The sequence below is a fragment of the Passer montanus genome, unplaced genomic scaffold (assembly GCF_014805655.1).
Source record: "Passer montanus isolate IOZ18808 unplaced genomic scaffold, ASM1480565v1 scaffold61, whole genome shotgun sequence".
NCBI lineage: Eukaryota > Metazoa > Chordata > Aves > Passeriformes > Passeridae > Passer > Passer montanus.
In genome coordinates, this window is record NW_024371149.1 from 164,944 (window position 1) to 184,897 (window position 19,954).

At 39.6% G+C, this 19,954-nt stretch overlaps 1 long non-coding RNA gene across 2 annotated transcripts in view; it reads right to left on the reverse strand.

The window, feature by feature from the left end:
* Positions 1–3,762: 3,762 nt before the first annotated feature.
* The window catches only part of LOC120510908, a 36,461-nt gene continuing 20,269 nt past the window's right edge, over positions 3,763–19,954 (reverse strand). The window contains exons 1-3 of one of the 2 annotated variants that reach the window (XR_005629620.1): positions 8,619–9,014; positions 5,340–5,472; positions 3,763–3,857 (exon numbers count right to left, since the gene is read on the reverse strand). This is a non-coding gene — a long non-coding RNA (uncharacterized LOC120510908). Of the gene's footprint in view, positions 3,858–5,339; positions 5,473–8,618; positions 9,015–19,954 lie in introns of those variants that run through there. The other variant, XR_005629619.1, reaches the window with a different exon arrangement.

Consider the following 19,954-nt stretch of genomic DNA (forward strand, 5'->3'; position numbering starts at 1 on the left):
GGTTTGGCCACAGGCGGCTCCAGCGAGGGGCCCATTGTGTAAAAAACAAAAGGCAGGGTAAGAAAGGGAGCTCCGCCCGTGACGTGCGCAGCCGGGCATTCCCCGAGAGCGCAGCGTCGCCCGAGGGACCGGCTGACCTGGACGCGGCGAAGGCGAATCCTGGAAGCTGCGAGTCAAGTGGAGGTTGTAAGCGTTCAGCGCAACATCGGATTAAAACCCAAAACCACCCCTGACTGCTCTTACCGGAAAACTTCAGAAAACATGCCTTTCAAACAGGGTGGTACAGGTTATACGTTTTGTATAAAACATACTTTTCCTTAAGTAAAATTCCACCAAAAATCAAGAGGAAGGAGATTGTTCATGTCAACTTTTTTTAGCACAAGCAGTAATAGATAAAGGCTTCAATAAAGTATTTTTTCCCTACATGCATTCTTTAAAGATGAGTGAAGTTCCTCACATGGAAGCATTTAGAGAGACAAACCAAGATAATAAAAACGAAAAATAAAAAGGGCTAGCATTTTCCAATTATATTTCTTTTGCCAAGACACTAATCAAAATAGCAAACACAGCATTACCTAACTGAATCACAGCATTATACAACTTGGGTGGGGAATGAACTTGACTTTGCAGCTGGGAATTTTGTGAACAGGGTCCAGAACCTCCTTTCCAACACTTGCTTCTCTAAAGTGTATGCTTTATAACAGGCAATTTTATTTACAATGAAACTAATCTGGATAGATGTGTTCACACTTCTTAAAGCATCCTGTTCAAACACCAATAGCTCTTTGTGGAAGACCTGAGCTGCTTATCCTCGGTGCATCTTTCACATACCACAATGGGCAATCATTGAAATACAACAGCTGTGATTGAACTAAAGAAAAGAAATTGCCATTTTTCCCTCTCCCTCATCAAAATTTTAATTGGTACTGTAGAGGCCAAGGCTGCACTCATGGGAAACAGCTACATTTAAAATAGTCTAAAGCAGGTGAACAGCTATATTTGAATATAAGAACAGCTGTGGTGGTTTAACCCCAGCCAGCAACCAAGTCCCACAAAGCTTCTCTTCTTCCCTGGCCAGTAAGATCAAGGAGAGAATGAGAGAGGTAAAAGCCAGAAAACTTGTGTGGTGAGATAAAGATAGTCTAATAGGAAAAGCAAAAGCCTTGTACACAAAGAAAAAGCAATTAATTCTCCATTTCCCATGGGCAGGCAGATATTCAGTCATCCTCAGGAAAACAAGACTCCACCACACATAACAGTTACTTGGAAAGATAAATGCCATTATTCCAAATATCCCCCCTGCTTTCATAGACTGAGTACAATGTCATACGGTGTGGCAAATCCCTTGGGGTCAGTTGGGGTCAGCTGTGTCCCTGCCCAACTTTTTCCACACCCCCGGTCTCCCCAGTGGTGGGGTGAAAAGCAGAAAGGCCTCAGCTCTGTGCAAGCCCTGCTCAGCAATAACAAAAACATCTCTGTATTACCACCACTATCTTCAGCACAAATCCAAAACATAGCCCTCCACTAGCCACTGTGAAGAAGATAAACTGCACCTCAGTAAAAACCAACACATTAGCTTATTGTGGTTTAGCACAAATTATAAATCATCTTGAGATATCTTAAGCTTCACGGATAAAGGCATTTCTCAATAATTGGCAAAGTGAAACATCAGCACAGGTTCTGATGCAGAGTGCAGCCTGATGTTCACTGTGCAGGCATGTGGAGAAATGAAGATGTGCCCAAAGTAGCTCCAGTGAAAAGAAGGTCAGGGATCTTTGTCCTGCGAGTCTGCTGGTATTGCTTCTCTTGGGAGTTAAGCTCCTCTCACCTGTGTCAGCCACAAGGGGCCACATGAGCTCTAACACGAGAGTTCTGCTAACCCCAGGAACTTGGACTGAAACAGGTTAGGAGCCATTCAGAGGAGCTGCCACTCCCATCAGATGAGAACACAGCAACTTCTACAAAGCATTATTTCTTCTTCCAGCAGGATTTGGAAAAAAACCAACCTCATATTTCTACAACTTTAGTACTGCTATTTTTTCACGTAGAAAAGCCCTTTGAGTATCAATGCCTAGGCTGGAGGGGGTGTATGAGGAAACTTGTACTGCTGCAAGCAGCCTGGCATTCATTCCAGACCAGGTTGTGCTCACTTTGAAGTCAATTGCAATCCTCCATGGGTTTAACCAAGGTCTAGATTTGGCTTACTTCTATGAATTCCTCTATTTATCCAGGCTCAGTGACTGGAAGTCTCACACCTTTGATGCTCCATTCATAAACAGAAAACTGGACTAGCTGTGGCAGCATATGGAATATTCTTCTAACAAAGAAATCATTGTATGGAAACCTACTACCTGCCATTTTCAGACAGTCAGGGACTGAGACATTTGCTTAACATACTTTATTTCTGGAAATTTTTCCACAGGAATGATAACCTCTGAGCCCATGCTTTTTGCTACCTCTGGCTGGATTAAAACCATTTTCCTGCAAAAACTGCTACAGGCATCACATATACTTCTCAGCATCCACAGGCAGCACATATACTTCTCAGCATCTACTTAAATTTCGGGAGTTTTAATATCTTTTTATTTCCCAACCCCTTGGGTTTTACTATTTAAGCTGGTATTTAACCAGGACAGAACCCCAAAGCACCATGGGCTGTGCAATTGAACAGAGGTTTACTTTTACTTATATAAAAAACCTGTCACTCTGTATTGGCATTTCAAACCAAATTCATACAGACAGTGATGCCACAGTCAAAAATGAAGCAGAAACAAGGCCTAGAATCCTTGGTGTTGGGACAGTGGGAGTTTGCCTGTCATCTCAGGCAATGCTTTCTGACATTGTGCTCATACTGACCCAGAAATGAAGCAGAAACAAGGCCCAGAATCTTTGGTGTTGGGACAGTGGGAGTTCGCCTGTCATCTCAAGCACAGTCACACTGCTTTCTGACATTGTGCTCATACTGACCCAGTACCAACTGAAAGAGAGAAGCATCTGTGGGAGAACCCACAAAAATCACAGCAGCATTTCCTGCAAGCAATGCATTTTCCTAGTGATCCTTCCAAGCTTACAAGCTCCAGCCTTGTAGTTTTCCAAGTGGATTTGTGCCATTATAACACACAGACCAGAACTGAGTGGTGGAAACTAGTACAACAAAACATCCACACTCCTGATTTCACAGGTACTGTCTTCATTTTTCCATATTCATTTTATAGCATTTCATTTCTATCAGTAAAATATTCCATTGTTGAAAATTCAAAAAGAAAAATCTTGAGTGTTTACACAGTAAAAGCCAGCAGAAAATACTAAAGAAAACAAAATCTACAAGTATTACAATGCAGTCTTTCCGACAGCCTAGGACCCTCGAGTACCACTCAGCATGAGGTACATTTTTGGGAGTTCTAGCCTGGAACCCAAATGGTCCAGGTTATCCCAGAGGTTTCCTGCATGAACTTGATCAGGTTCAGATCTCTGAAGGTGCACATGCATACAGCCTACCTTCATTTTGGGCCCTAAGGAACCGATATACATCATTTGTAACTCACTCTCTTATGAGAAAGGGTGTTCTCTCACAGCCGTGCTGGGTTGTAGTTCACTTTTGTTACAGTCCTATTGGTTGATGGAGATTTTAGAAAGACATTTGCCCAAATCCTTCCACTCTGCCTTAACCACAAAAGACATTTATCTTCCCTCCTTGCTTTCCTTACTGCTCCTGAGCATTCCGAGCATTCTGTAGGTTTTATACTTACTCTTTTTTTTTTCTTTTGGCACGCATAGTTTCTAACTCCTTCAGCTTGCAACTCCTCTATGCACCTGTTTTCCTTCTTCATAACTGGGCCTTCAGTTAAACCAGATCCCTGCAAGACAATATCATGTATTTGGATTTGCCTGCCCTGCTTGTTCCTCCACAGGTTCTTTGTATGTGCCAGTGTATTAGACTTGAAGGTAACAAGCATTTGATGGTAACAGCATTATCCTCAATCTGTGTTACATTCCTGAGAAAATTTTACTGCTTAAAATCCATTGCTTGGAGGCAGGCTTAGCTGAAATGACCTCTGCACTCCAGCTTTGTTTCCTCAGTGCATTTTTGTTGCAATAGGAGACTGCAATGTTTAATGTCTGCTCTGCCACTAGTCTGGAATAAAGGTGATACAGCCTAGGCCTCAACTTGCTGTATGCTGAGGAATGCAACACTACAGCCATTTCATAACTGGGCCAGAACTTGTGATGGACTGTACAAACTATGTTATCAAACTATCTGCCTTAGACCTGGGTAGGTCTGTAGCATAAAAAACTTTTGTGAGATTATTTTCTTGCATGTATCTTGCATTTCCCCCCCAAACCATCTTGCTGTGAGCTTCGATCTGTGAGGCTGTCAATCTGAGCATCTTCCACTGTTACTGAAAGCATTCAAATTAAGAGTGAGTTGGATTGCTGAGCATGCATTTGTATGTAAACCATTACCGTTCACATGCAGCAGAACATAGCCTTGAAATAAACATTTTCATCAAGGAGTAACAGATGGAAGTGCTTTTGTTTCCATTTTGTATTAACAGAAACTTCTCATTAAGCTCTTGAAGCATTACAATTGGATAGCTCTGTGTTTTCCTGCTTGGTGGGCATAGCCCGGCTGACTTTGGTGGGCAGACACTTCACCACATACACTCATAGAAGTCATGAGTTCACACCTTTACAGATCATATTTTCTACCATTTGTTTAGATTTTTTGCTTTGCATTGTGTCTTGTGTAAAATTGAATTCCATTCAATATTTAATTCTAAGTAACAGAGTTAGCCAGCAGGAAAAGCAACTCACAGAAACAGACTGAGCACACATTTCACTTACAGAGTTTAAGCTCCCAGTATGGGGAAATAGATAAATATCTGCTACTATTTTTAGGTACTGCTGAATGCAATTCAGTTTGTTGACTGGGAACCCCATCTGGATGAGCCATTCATCCCTATGTGTCAGCTGTGACAATTCGTAATACCAGTCTGAGCTGATTGTGTCATTATTGTAAATGACATTCCAGCCCCACAAAGTTTCTGGGTGGAACTTAATATGATTAAATACCAACCTATTTTTTTTCCCCTCCAGGAAGTAGAGAGCAAAGCAACTCAGGCATTCAGCAGTGTCAAAGAGTTTTCAAGCTACTAAGAGAAGACATTATTGTAGGGTTAAGCAAAAAGTTTTATTAAAGAGTGATTTAACAATGATGATTAAACAGTTACTAAACAATGACAGCAAGGTGGTCAAACACTCTACTACTTACCACACTTCTAATAATTAAGCTAGCTTGTGTAGAGGATGCTTTAGATTTAACACAAAGTGTCACTTACCTTGCTATAGATTCCAGATGCCAGGCAAGGGATCTCTTGGTCTTGAGGAGTGGCCTTGAGACACACCCTTGGGAGATCACCACTGTGCAGCCACTGCCATGCAGGAGAACTCAGGCTCTGGGACTGCAGATATCTGTAGTGGAAAGTGATTGGCTTGTAGTCAAACTCCTCTCTGGTGGCAGCCAGAGAAGTTTTAGATATGTCTGGTCTCAGTTCAGGCTGGTCCTGTTAACTCCCAGTAAGACCCAAATTCTTTAGGTGAAGAGATGCAGCTTAGCATAATTTCTCAAGGTTTGCACAGCAGGGCTGGCTTCAGCCAAGCCTATTTGTTGGTGATGCCAACAAATGGTGTACCACTGACTCAGAGCAGGTGTGCCCATTACACCATAAAGTTTGAGAAAGGATTTGGGAAAGAAAGATCTCAATTCTTACACTCCTTCACCTCTGATGTAACTGTTCATACTTCTGTCTCACAGCAATGCTTCTGTTGTACTCCTAATAGAAAAAGGTGGGATTTGGAGTAACTCACAAAGCTCCATTTAGCCTTGATTCTGGCTTTGACACCTTTTAGCTCCTCCCATCAGGTCATGAACCCACAGCTTTTTACCTTTACTGTCCTATTCACTAGAAATGAACCCTCTCCTCTATCTTCTCTGCTCTCCTCACCTTTAAATCCTATGTCAGAATACACCATATTGAACTATTCTTCTTTTCCTTCATCTACTATATATCGCTATTTCATATTTGTGTGTTAATTCTGTGAAGAAAGGAGTGCCTATGGCTTATATGTGTATTAAATACATCAAAACATGAAGCTGAAAATATGACTACTGGATAATTTTAACTTACTATAGGCCTAGTATGTGACTTTAGCCTGTTCATTTTTCAAATTCCCTTCCTTAACACTGGAAATAAATACCATTAATCAATCCTCAGTGTGATGATAAAAACTACAGGGCTACATAAATACCCTACATGTACAAGACTTCTTTGTAACAATTAGTCAGAATTGAAGGGCTTAATAAAAAATTATCAAGACTACAAAAAATACAGTTCAAACTGTAATTAAAATTGTAGCTTTTCAGAGGTTCTGATCATTAATGCCTGTGGGGGGGGTCATCTGTGCACAGCAAGCTCTGAGGGGCTTCTTCACCTCACTAATGATATGGGTCAGCACCTCCTCAAACCATGCCTCCAGCTGCAGCAGTGTCCTGCTGTGGCAAAACAGTTCTTTGGGACATAACTCTTGGAACACAATAAACCAAGTCTCATACAGAGAAGCAGCATAATCTTCCCATGACTCAGCCCTGACTCACCAGGAGCCTTTTCCACATTTAAGGAAAACCATGTCATTCAAGCCATCTTTAGCACAGATGACCTTTTAAGAAAGATTGCTCAAAATATTTTGCAACTATTAAGAAAAGCAAGCACTGAAAGTTTGCCTTTCATAGATGTCCCAGCCCAGCCTTACTTGCAGGTAAGCACCCTAACCACAGACTGGGGTTCAGATCCTGAGAGCTGGACAACACACTATTTAACTGAAACTAAATAGAGTCAGATTTGTGTTCTTGGTACTGACAGCAACCAGGTAGCATTTGTGTAAAAGGAAGAAGGCAAATTTAGAGCTGAGTAAGCGTTTTTCCAACAAGTATTGCCCACCCAGCTGATACTTTGAATCAGCACAGACTTCCTTGCTTGCCTTCCAATTGCAGGGAGCAAGAGTCTCCTGATGGTGTGGGAGTGCAGGGCAGTGCAGCCTCGGGTGGCCTGGCACAGGTCCCCTGCACCCCAACAGGCTCCATTCCCTGCAGCTCTGCAAAACACAGGCTCCACTGCAATGGTCATCCACCCTTGCCAAGGAAATCTCTTTTCTTTCTCCAGCTCATTCAGTCCTAGGTGATTACAGCTGGCCTCAAATGCTTTTTGGTTCGCTTATGTTTTTTTGGTTTGTTCCTCTTATCCTCATTTTGAACATTGCAAACTGCCTTTGATTGAAGTGTTAAGGAAGGGAGCCTCATTGCATCCTGAACTAGGCTTTCACATTCATATTTAGAAGCAATAAAAAAAAAAAATTGTTGTTTTCTACAAAGCAGTTGCCATCAGCAAAGCCTATTATCTGAGCTAGCTCAAAGCACAAAGGAATGACAGCTCAGTGCTAACATTTAAGATTCAGAGTTTTAGTCTATTTTAATATATTCTATGATGAGTCAGAGCCCTCTCCTAGAAATATGGAAAAGCATTTTTTCTTTTCTTAAAATAGTTGTGCTACTTCACCTGATAAATACTTAACACCCATAAATATGGGCCACTGATATGCCTGCTTCCTTCAGTTTTACTTATACAGCAGAGAATGCAAAAATGTGTTAAGAGAAAAAAATTAATGATGATGCTCAGATGTAAATATACCAGAATTATTAAAGTGTCTGAGTTTACAGTTCACCTGCAGACTGTGGCTAGTCAGATTTTTTTGTTTGTTCAAGCACAATGTCTTAATAAACCAAATTGCTGAGATTTCACAAAATTCAAGTATCCCAGGAAGATACAAGCACACAATAATTCTCATTATCTCTCAGTTACCCATAGATTTGCCAACAGAGGGAGTCCTCTTACTGTCTACCAAAGCTTTGTTAGAGTGACGGTGTCCCTGCTGAGCAGCTATCATCGCACTAATAGCAAGGAGGAAAAAGGTTTGCAAAACAGAGTCACCTCAGGGTATTTAGCAAATCAAAACACGGGGTAATATCAGACATCCAATCACTAGAAGTGCACTGGAGGATTCAAGTGGTCGTTTGTGTTATTACAGCAATTATATCTATGGGCAGAGCTATGAAATATCTATGAGAGTAATTACTCTTAAATACATTGAGAAGAATTATGCCAGATAAACATATAGTTCCCTTATGTCTGCAAATCAATGCTTAACTGTAAAACTCCTTTGAGTTTTCCTGTTTTTAGAGTCACAGCTCGTCAAACAGCAGCTATTCAGGTTGTTGTTTGATGGAAAAAAAATAATTAAAAAGAAACCAAACCAAAACAAACCCCCTCCCACCCCCCCAAAAAAAGAAACCAAACCAACACCAAGACTTCCTTCTACATTATGATTTCCTTAAAGGATCCTGTAATTTTATTCCCAACCATACTAATTTGTGTACAGTAAGACCTTCAGAACATCAGTTGCTTTTTCATCACAGAATAAACCAAACTTTCTTGTGAACTATGAAAATATTAATATAGTATTTTATAGTCACTGTTTGGATCATTATGGTTTCTGCTGCTTACCCCTTACTTGAAGTGGCCAGTTCCCTTATGACTTGATGAAAGGATTTCAACAGCTGATGTGATAATGACATGAATCATGGTCCAGATTAGCTTGGACACAGCATTTCAGTGCATTTAAGGGAAAATTTAAAAAAAGAAGAAACGGCATTATACTTATTACCTCAAAGTAAACACTTTGCAACTACAGTGTATTGCCAGGGCTAACAGTTTTGTGAAATATTAAGTAACCAAACCAAGAACTGAGCAGCAATCAGGTATGGTGATTTCCTAGCAGTAGCATAAGGACAAAAATATGAGGCTATGATCACATCCGTGTGACAGTGGCTCCTTCCTTCTCACAGAAATTGCCATTTTTAGGGTAGTCAAGACTGAAGTGCTCATGGAGCAACTCCTAAACCTCGGGGTTTTCTCAGCTTGGTACATCCCAGTGAGTATTTTAGAAAAATAAAAGTACACAACCAGTATTAGCTGCATCTGTTCCATCCCCTTTTGTCCTTTTACTGGGACCTGGATTTACACAGAGATTCCAGCAGCAGTCCTGACCTCAACCAATTACCTTCTAAAACAAGTTCAGGATCAGTAAACCAGTGCCAAGAAAACTCAGAACTACAACTAAATTGAGCCTAATTATTGATGGGAGTAAAATTGAGATTTTTTACTTCTTCATTTTCAGATGAGTCAAGTTCTTTGTTTTCTACTTCTTTTAACACTGCAAACAGATCAGCTTTGCAAGTTTTGGACGTCTGGCCATTTTAGATAAACATTCCAACCTTTTAAGTGTTTACAGACTAAACTGTAGAGCTAAATGTTTATGTTGCACTGAATAACTTCAGCTTTGTATTTAACAGAAAGACTGCTAAAGTAATATTGTTTCAATCAGTAGGTGAAGACACATGCTACTGAAATAACCAAAATTTTAAAGGAAGATATTAATACTAGTCTGTCCATAAATATTTAATGCATCTCTATGTAGTAGGCTTTATAGTTGGAATATATAAAACTGCCACAGTTTACAGGGTTTTTAATTTTAAACCTATCCTCAGACCCTTCAAAAACAATTATTATAGCCTTTAGCTTCTAAAGCTAGAGTGTAGCTTTTTGTGTTTCAAATTGTATGTTCCTCCCCTAATTCTAGTTTAATATTAAATAAATCCTTGGCCATGTATTTCAAGGGGCATGGCCTAAGATATTGCTTGGAATAGGGTGTGGATGCTATTATTGTACCTGTGCAGGGCAAGAGTTTACCCTAACACATGTAAAACTACATAGAGCAGAGAACTGCTCTGGTCCAGAATAGAGAATTTCTGGACCAAAATATCTGTTCTCAATTAAATCTTAGTTTTAAATATCAATCTAGCTGCTGCTGCTAAGATTAATTTGAATCATGTCTCTCTCTCCTTGGTATTTACATTTTTCTTACTCTTTGGGGACAGCAACAATATCTAATAGTGTGTAAATCTGAAAGTATATAATTCACTCCAAATACCACTTTGCTTCCAAAATGAAAACAAGCTGGGGTACAATATTGCTCCTAAGAAGAAGGAAAACAAGATGAAGAGAGTTGCAGTGGCATCAGCTTGCAGGCTGTGTTTTTCATTGCTCAGCTGCTCATGTAGAGACTTTCCACGTTAGAACAACACAATGATGAGGATATTTCTTAACTTCTGTGGTTAACTTGTACGTTTCCATTTGACTGTGAGTTTCAGCTGGATGTGTTTTCCACAAGGTCAGAAGAGTTTGCCCTGGATCGGCTCCTCTGGGGATCATACCATTACACATTTCCTGTTTTGCACACGACAACACAGTAAGCTTTTTCAGACACAAGCTGTATGCGTAAGCCTTCTGAGCAGAGTTACTACTGTACTACTGCAAGAGTAGGACAGTACAAAGGAAAAAACTTGATTGAAACTTTTCCCATCTTTCTATTGAATCCTTCAGAACCTCAATTCAAGCCCACTGCTCAAACAAGTTGAATTCAAAGAGCAACCACTTCAGGGTTTAACCTGGGTTTTCAAATCTCTGAGCATTTATGTGTTGTCTTTTTGTCCATGGCTTAGGCAAGTCAGTTTTCACTGTGTCAGAGTAGTTGCATTAGCTCTTCTCAAGTCTGGTAAGGTGAAGTTACCTGAGACTCAGAACAGATACACCCTATCTAATGAACCCAGAGGTAATCAGGCAGCAGTTGCTGAACCAGTTGATAAAAATTGGCATCACTATCCCTTTTTTTCACAAACTGCTTCAACTATGCTTAAAACAGCTCCTTACCCTGAATTTTCTGAAAATTCCAAGTTATTTAGAAGTTGAACCATGTCAAGTGATTTACAGTACCTATTTAGTGTTTTCAAAGGAATTACTATCTGCAAGAGTTTTCTGTTAATAGGTTGTATTGTAAAAGGATCTTTTTAAAAGACACAGCAACAGCAAAAGCATGGAAATCACAAAGGGAAGTGTCAAGGAAATGACTATCAAGAAACACAGTTTTGGGGTTTTCTTAACCAGTTTTAGTGGAGATGCAATACGGACACCCATGTCAAAGTCCTGGTGATGACCTACAAAACTGTGTGCTGTAATTTTAAGATAGTTTATATCAGCTAAGTATCACTGAAATTATACCTGAAGATTTGACGTAGATCTCACCTTCTCTAGACTGCTGTAAACACAGTTCAAACCAGAACATTGCATCCCTCATGCACATTTCCATTGCTGTCTGGCCACGGAGCATCTTTGGAGCATCTCAAAGAAAGGAAAGAAATAGTCTGAAATGGTCGGGTTTGTCCTGACATGATCTTGAAATAATGTCATTCTCCATACAGGAAAAAAATAAAAAGGAGGACTTGTGACTAATTTATAGAATCTGATAGTCCTCAAAATTGTTATTCACTGTTATGCATAGTTCACAAAACTTTCCTGTGAGAAAATACTTGCAGTATGTGAGACAGAACAGCAGGAGGGGATCAAGCCAGCCTTCAATTTTGGGAGCTTCAGGCAGGAGGGAATCCCAGGCACACCAGGATTGAGATGGAGGCTGCTGTGTCCTCCCTCTACTCTGGTGATTTCTGCATTATTATCACCCCAAAGGAAGCCTTGCCTGCTCCTGCAATCAGGAATGGAAAGCATTGACAAAGATGAGCCAGAAAGAGTGCATTGTACTGCAGGATATTGGTATCTAAACTTAACACTTGGGAAAACAATTTAAAGTAAGAATTTAAGAGAATACATAGAAGCATCATCATTCCTTTTTGCTATTTCCAAGGATCCTGGCAACATAGCATTTCCTCAGTCAGCCAGCAGCCTATTCCAGCTACAAAGGTGGACCATCTCACATCACACACAGTGAAAAACAGGTATGGAGAACAATCTGGTGCCTGCTTGAGTCCCCCGTGAGATCTGTGGAGGCAGATCCATAAACAGTGTTCAGGGGCTGCTTGCATGAAATTCAGTACAGGACTGGAGCTAAATTCTCTGTTCTGTCAGCTGTTGGTAGCGTGCAAGACCCCAGCTAGTGAGCTCAGATCAAGCCTCAACAGGCACATGCTCACCTCTTAAAATAGTACAGTCTGGCAATAGATTGCAAAAAGGCAAAAATACTCATGCCATAAAACCTAATTACCATTGCAGCCCGTGTCACGGCCTGCCATTGCACACCATGCATAGTAAAGGAAGGGTTTTGTCCAGGACTCTGACAGCCCAGCATGGTGGCTTTCCACCCCTGGAGTACCCTGAAAAAGTCTATCAAAGGAGAGATTGTTATCTATTTTCCTATTTGAAGGAGTGAGATTACAGATGTTAAAAATGGGGAGCACATAGCATTGATTCATCTAGTGGTATTCATACCTAAACAAATCTGATCTCAACTGTGCATTTATGCCAAATTACTCTCTATATGAAAAAAATATTCCACTGCCTTCATTTTTGCAGTCTCATAGTGTTTACCATCAACAGAGTAGAGGAATTTCCCTTTCCTGACTACAACCTGAGAGTCTCCATTTTGCACTGTTTAATAATTCACTTCACTCTCCAATGTTTGAGTTCACCAAGTACTTGCTGGCATTTACCTTGAACTCTCTGTAGGGGGACTTCAGTTCTTTGAGGGTTTGAAGAAAATTACATTCTCTATTCATGCCTCTACTAATGTACTATATGAAGTGCTAGCTCTGCACATATTTTGTAGTCTGTCCAAGTTTTCCAAATATAATAACTCTGTCCTGACTATCAATAAAATGACCAGTTTTGATCCCTACCTTCTGCACCTACAATCCCAAGCTTGTATTTCCTTGCCAGAACATTGAATAATTTATTTCTTACTCAGGGGTTGCATTTCCACAGTTATTTCTCAGCCCATTCTAACATTTACAGTATCTCTAAGTCTGGTATTATATGAATATTTTACTAATAGGCTGCTCCTATTTTATTTTACAATAGGCTCATTATGTACTTTCAACGAATGTATTTAAATCAGTAGTTCATCTATGTGGATGAGAGTAAAAAAAAAAGCATTTTTTCAGCATTATCTCCCACTATGCCTTGCATATGCAATCCATTGCTTCTAACCATGAGCTCAATTCTAAATTTATTACACTCTAGGCTTTTAAAATTTGTTTGAAACTTATCAATTGAAGCTCTACAGTCCTAATAGTGGAAACTTAGAGAAACAGTTTACTTACCATCTGTGTGAAATTAGACTCTCACTTCTACCTCTACGCCAGAAACAGAAGAACAGAGCAACTCCATTTTTCCAGGATTTGGGGAAAGGTGGGGGAAGGCTTTAATAATGCAGCCACTTTACCAGATACAAGTTATTAACAGGAATTACTTAGCTTCTTATATATATATATACATCACAGTTGAGACAGCTACAATACATGGAGTATCGCCATACAATATCAGGAGGCTTTAAGCATTCACCTTCACAGAGTAACACCTTACTCCATCAGAAGACTTCAGGCATCTGCTCCTCTTGTTCTTCAACCCAGTCTTTTATCCCCTCATGCTGATGCACAGCACCTGAGTGCCCTCTGCTCCCTTTGGTGGTTGGTCAGTGCCCCTGGGCACTCCATGGCTCATTGCTGTCAGTGCTGCTCACAGTTGTGCCCACTGGGGATGAGGCTCAGCCCCACCCCAATTAACACAAACTGTGTGCCTACACATTCATATCAGCTACTAGTGTCTAAGGAATGACATGAGCAAATCACATAAAACCTAAGCTCAGTTACATGAGTGAGAGAACTTCTTCAGAATATTCCACAAAACAGTGCCTGATGTGTTTGAAGAACGTTTACATTCAAAATACACTTGGATTTCTAGTCAGAAAAGGCCCACTGAAATAGGGGAACTCTCCCCTCAAAATAACCCTTTAACAGGCTCTTGCTTGGAAACTGAATATGCAGAGGGATAAGAATAGAGTGGCAGAGAATGCCCTGCTTAGAACAAGAGAAAATAGCAGCTGCTACTATGACTGCAATGCACTTGTGCTTGCAGGACACCTTGAAAGTTGCAAGGGACTACTAGAAAGCACTACTAACTTAAGAAAAATAAAAATAAAACCTCTAACTCAGTGCCTAATTTTGTCTGTTTAATTTTAAGTTCTGCTGAATAAACAGCTGAATGAAACAAGGACAAGCTGAAGAGAAGCACAGAAGATTTAGGTGGGATTTTGAGCAAGGTTCTAACTCTACTTCCAAAGGCAAGTGAGCTCTTACTAATCCTGCCCTTAATAAATTATCATTTAAATTGACACAACTACTGATCCTATTACTGCTTAAGTACAAAAGCCACTTTATATGTGTAATAATTCCACAAGCACTGAGATTTCCATTCAACAGGCCATCTAATGTCTGCGGTTCAAGACTAGGGCACAGCACTTCTGGCAGAAAAAAAATAAAATCCAGTCCCCAGTGTAATTGCACTAAACTGATAATGAACTGCTTAATGTGATGTGTAATGAAAGGTCGAGGGTAAGGTGAAAAAGATGAATTTCACCTCTGCTACAGTTTGATAGCAGGAAGATTCCTTTAGAACCTAGAGATACAGCAGGTTGTTGGTTGAAAAGGAAACATTGTGTGGATTTCTATGAGGCTTCTGTGAGCAGCAACAAAAGTTGTCCTTTCTGAGAAATGTACCCAGAATGAGAATATCTCCTGCTGGACAGCTTGGACAAAGAGCTGGGACTGCCAAAAGCTGTGGAAAGCTGCCAAAGGACAAGGAAGAAAATAAAGCAACAGAGAAGTGCTAACATTTTATCAAAAAAATCTTTAGGGTAGGGAAAGGCAAACTTATAAATACCAACAGTCACTGTACATGAACACCCTGAAACAGGAAAGAGCAGAAATTCCAGCTGGGGAGCACAGTAAAGATTTTGCACAGGAAATGGAGAGATCACATTACCATCAAAATGTTGATTTGCAGAGAGGGCCCAGATAGACAGTAAAACAGTTACAGTCCTATAACTCCTTTTAATACTATGAATAGTAAAAATGTAACATCTAACCTGCAAGAACCCTAATGGATCACCATCTGCAAGCAGCAGGAAATAGTCATACACTTCCCTTGCTGAAGTGGGATGCAGGCACATCAGTCTACAGACATTTTCAGGTAATGTTTCACTGATATTCACCAACATCTGAGCCTTTGTTCAATCAGTTCCTGGGTTAGAATAAAATTTGTATTAATTGTTGCATAAAAACTGATAAAAATAAGCAATTAAAACTCCATGGAGGACTACAATTTTGCAGCTACTCAATTGTTATGATTATCACTTCAAAAGTAAACCAAACATTTTTCCTCCATATCCAAGATAAGCAGAAAAACCTCAGAAAACCTCCACCAGTATATTTCCAGAAAATAAGATCAGTGACATAATGCTGGTGAAACAAGAGACAATTTAAGTCCTGTCCTCAAATAAACTGATTTTTCTTCATTCAAGCAAGCATTCTCACATACACTTCCACATGAGTTTGGGAAGGAATTTTAAAGGAATACCTTCAGAGTTGTTTCTGTTCTCATGTAGTCAGGCCTGACTTTAAGAAGAAGTTACACCTGACTGTGGAAACTGAGCTGCTGCATTACTGCCACAGAGAGATTAGATATTACTAAAATTAAGATCCTGGAGCCACATGTCATGCTTTGCAGCATAGTTGCTTCTCTCATTACAATCTTTAGCAGATACTTCTTCAGTAGTATGCAATTCAGTGCAGCAACACAAAGTATGTGCCTATGCATTTCTATATGCATATGCATTCTGTGTTCCAAACAAATGTTGCTATTACCATATATACCTGCTATTTGAGTTATTATTTTAGCATTAGCTGCACATGACTAATGGTATCCTGCTTTATTGTTTGGAAGCTGCATATAAAATAGTAAGAAAAAGTGGCACTGATTTATTTGCATGATTAGTGAAAGCAGTCCTGTCTAAGGATCTCTTGATTACCACAGGCTGTATAAATTTCAATAAAAAACATTCAGTAGCTGGCACTGAACTCTACGTGGCAGTAATGTACCAGCTCAGTCTGTACAGCCAAGGCTTAAAATAGGTAGGGGATTACATGTAGCAGGTGTAAATTAGGAAGATATTAGGACTTGACCCTGTGAAGCATGAGAAAAAGTAACAACCTGTGAAACAAATTTAAAAAATTCATAATTTACCATAATTTTAGGAAGGCATGTCTCTCCATCTCCTGCACAACTAGCAAAATTTCCCCTTCATCTTTCTGAGAACATATTCATGATTGCTAGTGTCTTAAAAATCTACTTATATTTTCATGGTCATCCTGTCTGGCTTTGTAGAATCTTTTGGAAGAGAGCTCTACAATTTTCCACCCTAAGACATCTGATATCTACACTAAAAATAGCCCCATGGCAATTCCTCTGTTGAAGATACACCTACTGGTATGTGTCATGTTGATCATAGTTCAGAATCCTCTTGGACACTCAAAGTACTGCTGATGTCCCAGGGGCTGTAACAGAATGAGTCTCACTGTGCTCTTTAAACAATCATTAATAACTTATGCCCATAATAATCCACATGAGAGTGTATCTATTTTCTGCACCTCGAGCATATCAAAGTTAGTGTCCTCTGACCATGTGAGGAGAGGAAGGGGATGCAAATCAGTGAGTGAGGAGAGGGTATGAAGAACATTGGAGGGCATTGTTTGCACAGCTGTGGTGTCATGTCTTCCCCTTGCACTACATTTTTTCAGTATTCCTGCCCTACATAGTTAAATACTCCACAAATATGAAACAATTTTTCTCTCATTAAGAACCAAGAGTTACAAGAACTAGGCAAAGTCCCATTTCTATGGATATCTGCTCATCTTAGGGCAATGTGAGCTAGTCTTTCACTAGGATTTTTCCTGAAAGCCACCAAGGCTTGTAGGATGTACAGCAGTAACTCAGGTGCCTCAGGAGAGACCTCCAGAGCTTCCCTATGGATGCAGTTAGCTGCACTGAATGCTCTCACAGCAGGAATGCTTCCTGACAAGTTCTGCTTTGTAGTTTTTTCATATACATCAAATAATTGCATTCTGTATGTAAGTGGTATCAAATATTACAACAAAAGAATTAAAATGCTTGAAAAAGTGCAGCTTTAAAACTTAAGTTCTCCTTTAAGGAAGCTCTGTAGTATCTAGATGTTACTCTGACCAAAACATCTCTTCTACCAAATTCTGGAGAGTATAGGCCTCCATTTCTGCACTGCTCTATGAGCCAGCACTTTCTACTTTATTGCTTGAAAAGACATTCCTGCTTTTTTCAACTATTAAAATGGAATTTCTGGAGCAAGTAAACTGAACTAAGCATAAAAAGAATAAAAAAAAAAAATCAGTCTCCATTATTCTATATTCAAACATTCAAATTAGTCAGTAGATTATCTGCAGTCATGCTTTTCTTTTTTGTTTTTTTGGCAGCATAATTATTGCATAGGTGAACTTTCCAAATGGAAACATACAGAACAGCAGTCAAGTTTGGAAAAGTCTAGCCCATTTTCTTCTTTCAAACAGACGTTTGTAAAAATGTCTTATTGAAGAAACAGGGAAACTGAGGCCACCTCAAAACATGAGCAAGAATCAAGCTACTAATGATACTGCTCATGAGCTAAATTGCCATGAAAACTAATATGCACCAAAGGCAGAGAGGAATGGAGTAGGTAGGGTGAGGGGGAAGCATCTTGAAAAGTGAGAACATGTTTGATAGGATCTGCCCCTAAGGGGTAGAATATCACTCCTCTGCCCTGGGAGCCTTTCACTGCTCCTTTCCAACTGCTGGCTTCAGCCTCAGCTCCAGTCCTGTTACCCACATATGCACGGCTCTGGTCAATTTATACTCCAAGAGTTACCTTGATTCAACTTTTATAAGCATGTCAATGTTATAAACCTAACAACGGTTATAAACACAACTGTGTTACAAGTTAACAACTGCACGCACTGCAGTACATCATTCACCTGCCTGGAGCTCCACTCACTTCTTGCAGGTGCAGAATTCAACACTTTATTATTACCTGGCCTTAAACCAGTAACATGGAGAAGGTCTGTCCTCAGCTTTGGGAGTACATGTACAGGGAAACAGGAAAGAGAAGGAAGTCATTAAAGGATTCTGATTCTAGAGACTTAAACTTCAAGTTCTACTTTGAGGCTTTTTTGAGAAGGCAAATGATAAAAATCCCTTAATTACCTGCAGAAAAAACCCACATTCCTGCAAGTCCACAAAGGTACACAAAATGATACCCAAAACAAGTAATGCAGTTGCAGTTCTTATTAAATGGAGTTTGGAACCAGCATGATCCTTCCATGTGCTCCAGGCAATCCAGTTTCTTAGATATACAAACAAAAGCAGATGTGTTGATTTTTAGTGGCAAAGTGATTTATCTCTATATATGGTATCAGTACTAGAAAACTGTGTACAGATGACACACACATTTTAATAAGACCAGATGTAGTTTGGAGAGCAGAGTATCAGGAAGGAAACACTTCAAAAGTTTTAAAAAAATAATCTAGAATTAATTTTTTATTTGGTAATAAAGGGCCTCAAACAATTTAATATAGTAAAATGAAAAGGCAATATGATTATGGAACAAAAGAATCTTCAGCACCAGAATAAAGCACCATGTAATTAGAAAAACCAAAACCTATTCGCCTGGAGAGTGTCAGCAGAAAAAAACTAAACCCCACCCAAAGTCTGATAACTATCAGCTGAGGACAATTTTAATTTGGAGAGTCATTATCCACTGGAGATGATGCCCTTGCTGTTGCAGGGGTGTTTTTCAGATCAAGAAGATATTTTTAGCCAAAGATACTAGAAAGATTATACAATTCTTGGCAAAATTTACTATCTTGCTTACTGGGGTTGTTCAGAGCAAACATTTCCATAGCCTTTTCCAGCTCATCCAGCTGTGATGAGTTAGACCTTCTTCAAAACATTTTGAGGTGAAGGCTCCAATTCAGTTTTTTACACAAACTCCTGCTATCCACTAAGGTATCTTGTAACATCATCTGTATTTTTAACAAGGTTGCTACTTCACAGCAGTAGAAGAGAAGAAATTTGAGCACACACAATAAAGCTGTTAAACCCAGTGCTGAAGTGCAAGCTCAAGAGAAGCGAGGCATGTCTGTGGGGGTGAGTAGACAAATAATTAGGTCTTTTTGTAAACAGTAATATAACAGGGGTTTTTCTTCCTATTCCATTCCAAGAAAAATTGAGTACATTGAATAGGAATAAATCACACATTGATAAAACACAGCAGAAAACACTCATGGAGGCAACTCACTATTGAAACGTTGATCAGCAGGTTTGCTGTGCCTGCACAAAGCCACATACTGCTGCAGTCACAGAGCAAAATAAAGGAAATCACTAAGAGTATGTATTCCATCATGAAGCCTCCTAATAGGTTTAAAAGGTCTTTGCTAAGAAATTGAGGAGACAAGTAAGAGGCAACATAGACATATATTGCTCATGGTCACCTCCTGAACACCTACACTTGACTACCAAAACTCCTACATTTGTGGTTTCTGGGTACAACATATAGCATTCCCTTTTTCTTTTGCTCACCATATTTTTCCAGTAACTATTTCTGACCTCAATTCTTCTATTTTTTGGCTGGGGTATTGGTTTGTATTTTGTTTTGGGTTTTTTTCCAAGGAGAAATTTTGACTTTTTTGTGCTCTCCATCATAGATTTTGTTTTTCAAACACCATGAAATTACTCAGCAACATCTGTCAAGCCAAGGAATTAACCTGAAAATACTTAAAAGAACATATAATTTTTGCCTCCTACTCCTCTACAGTACACCAATACAACAATATAAACCTATTAGCCTGCTTTTCCCACAGTAAAGGACACACAGG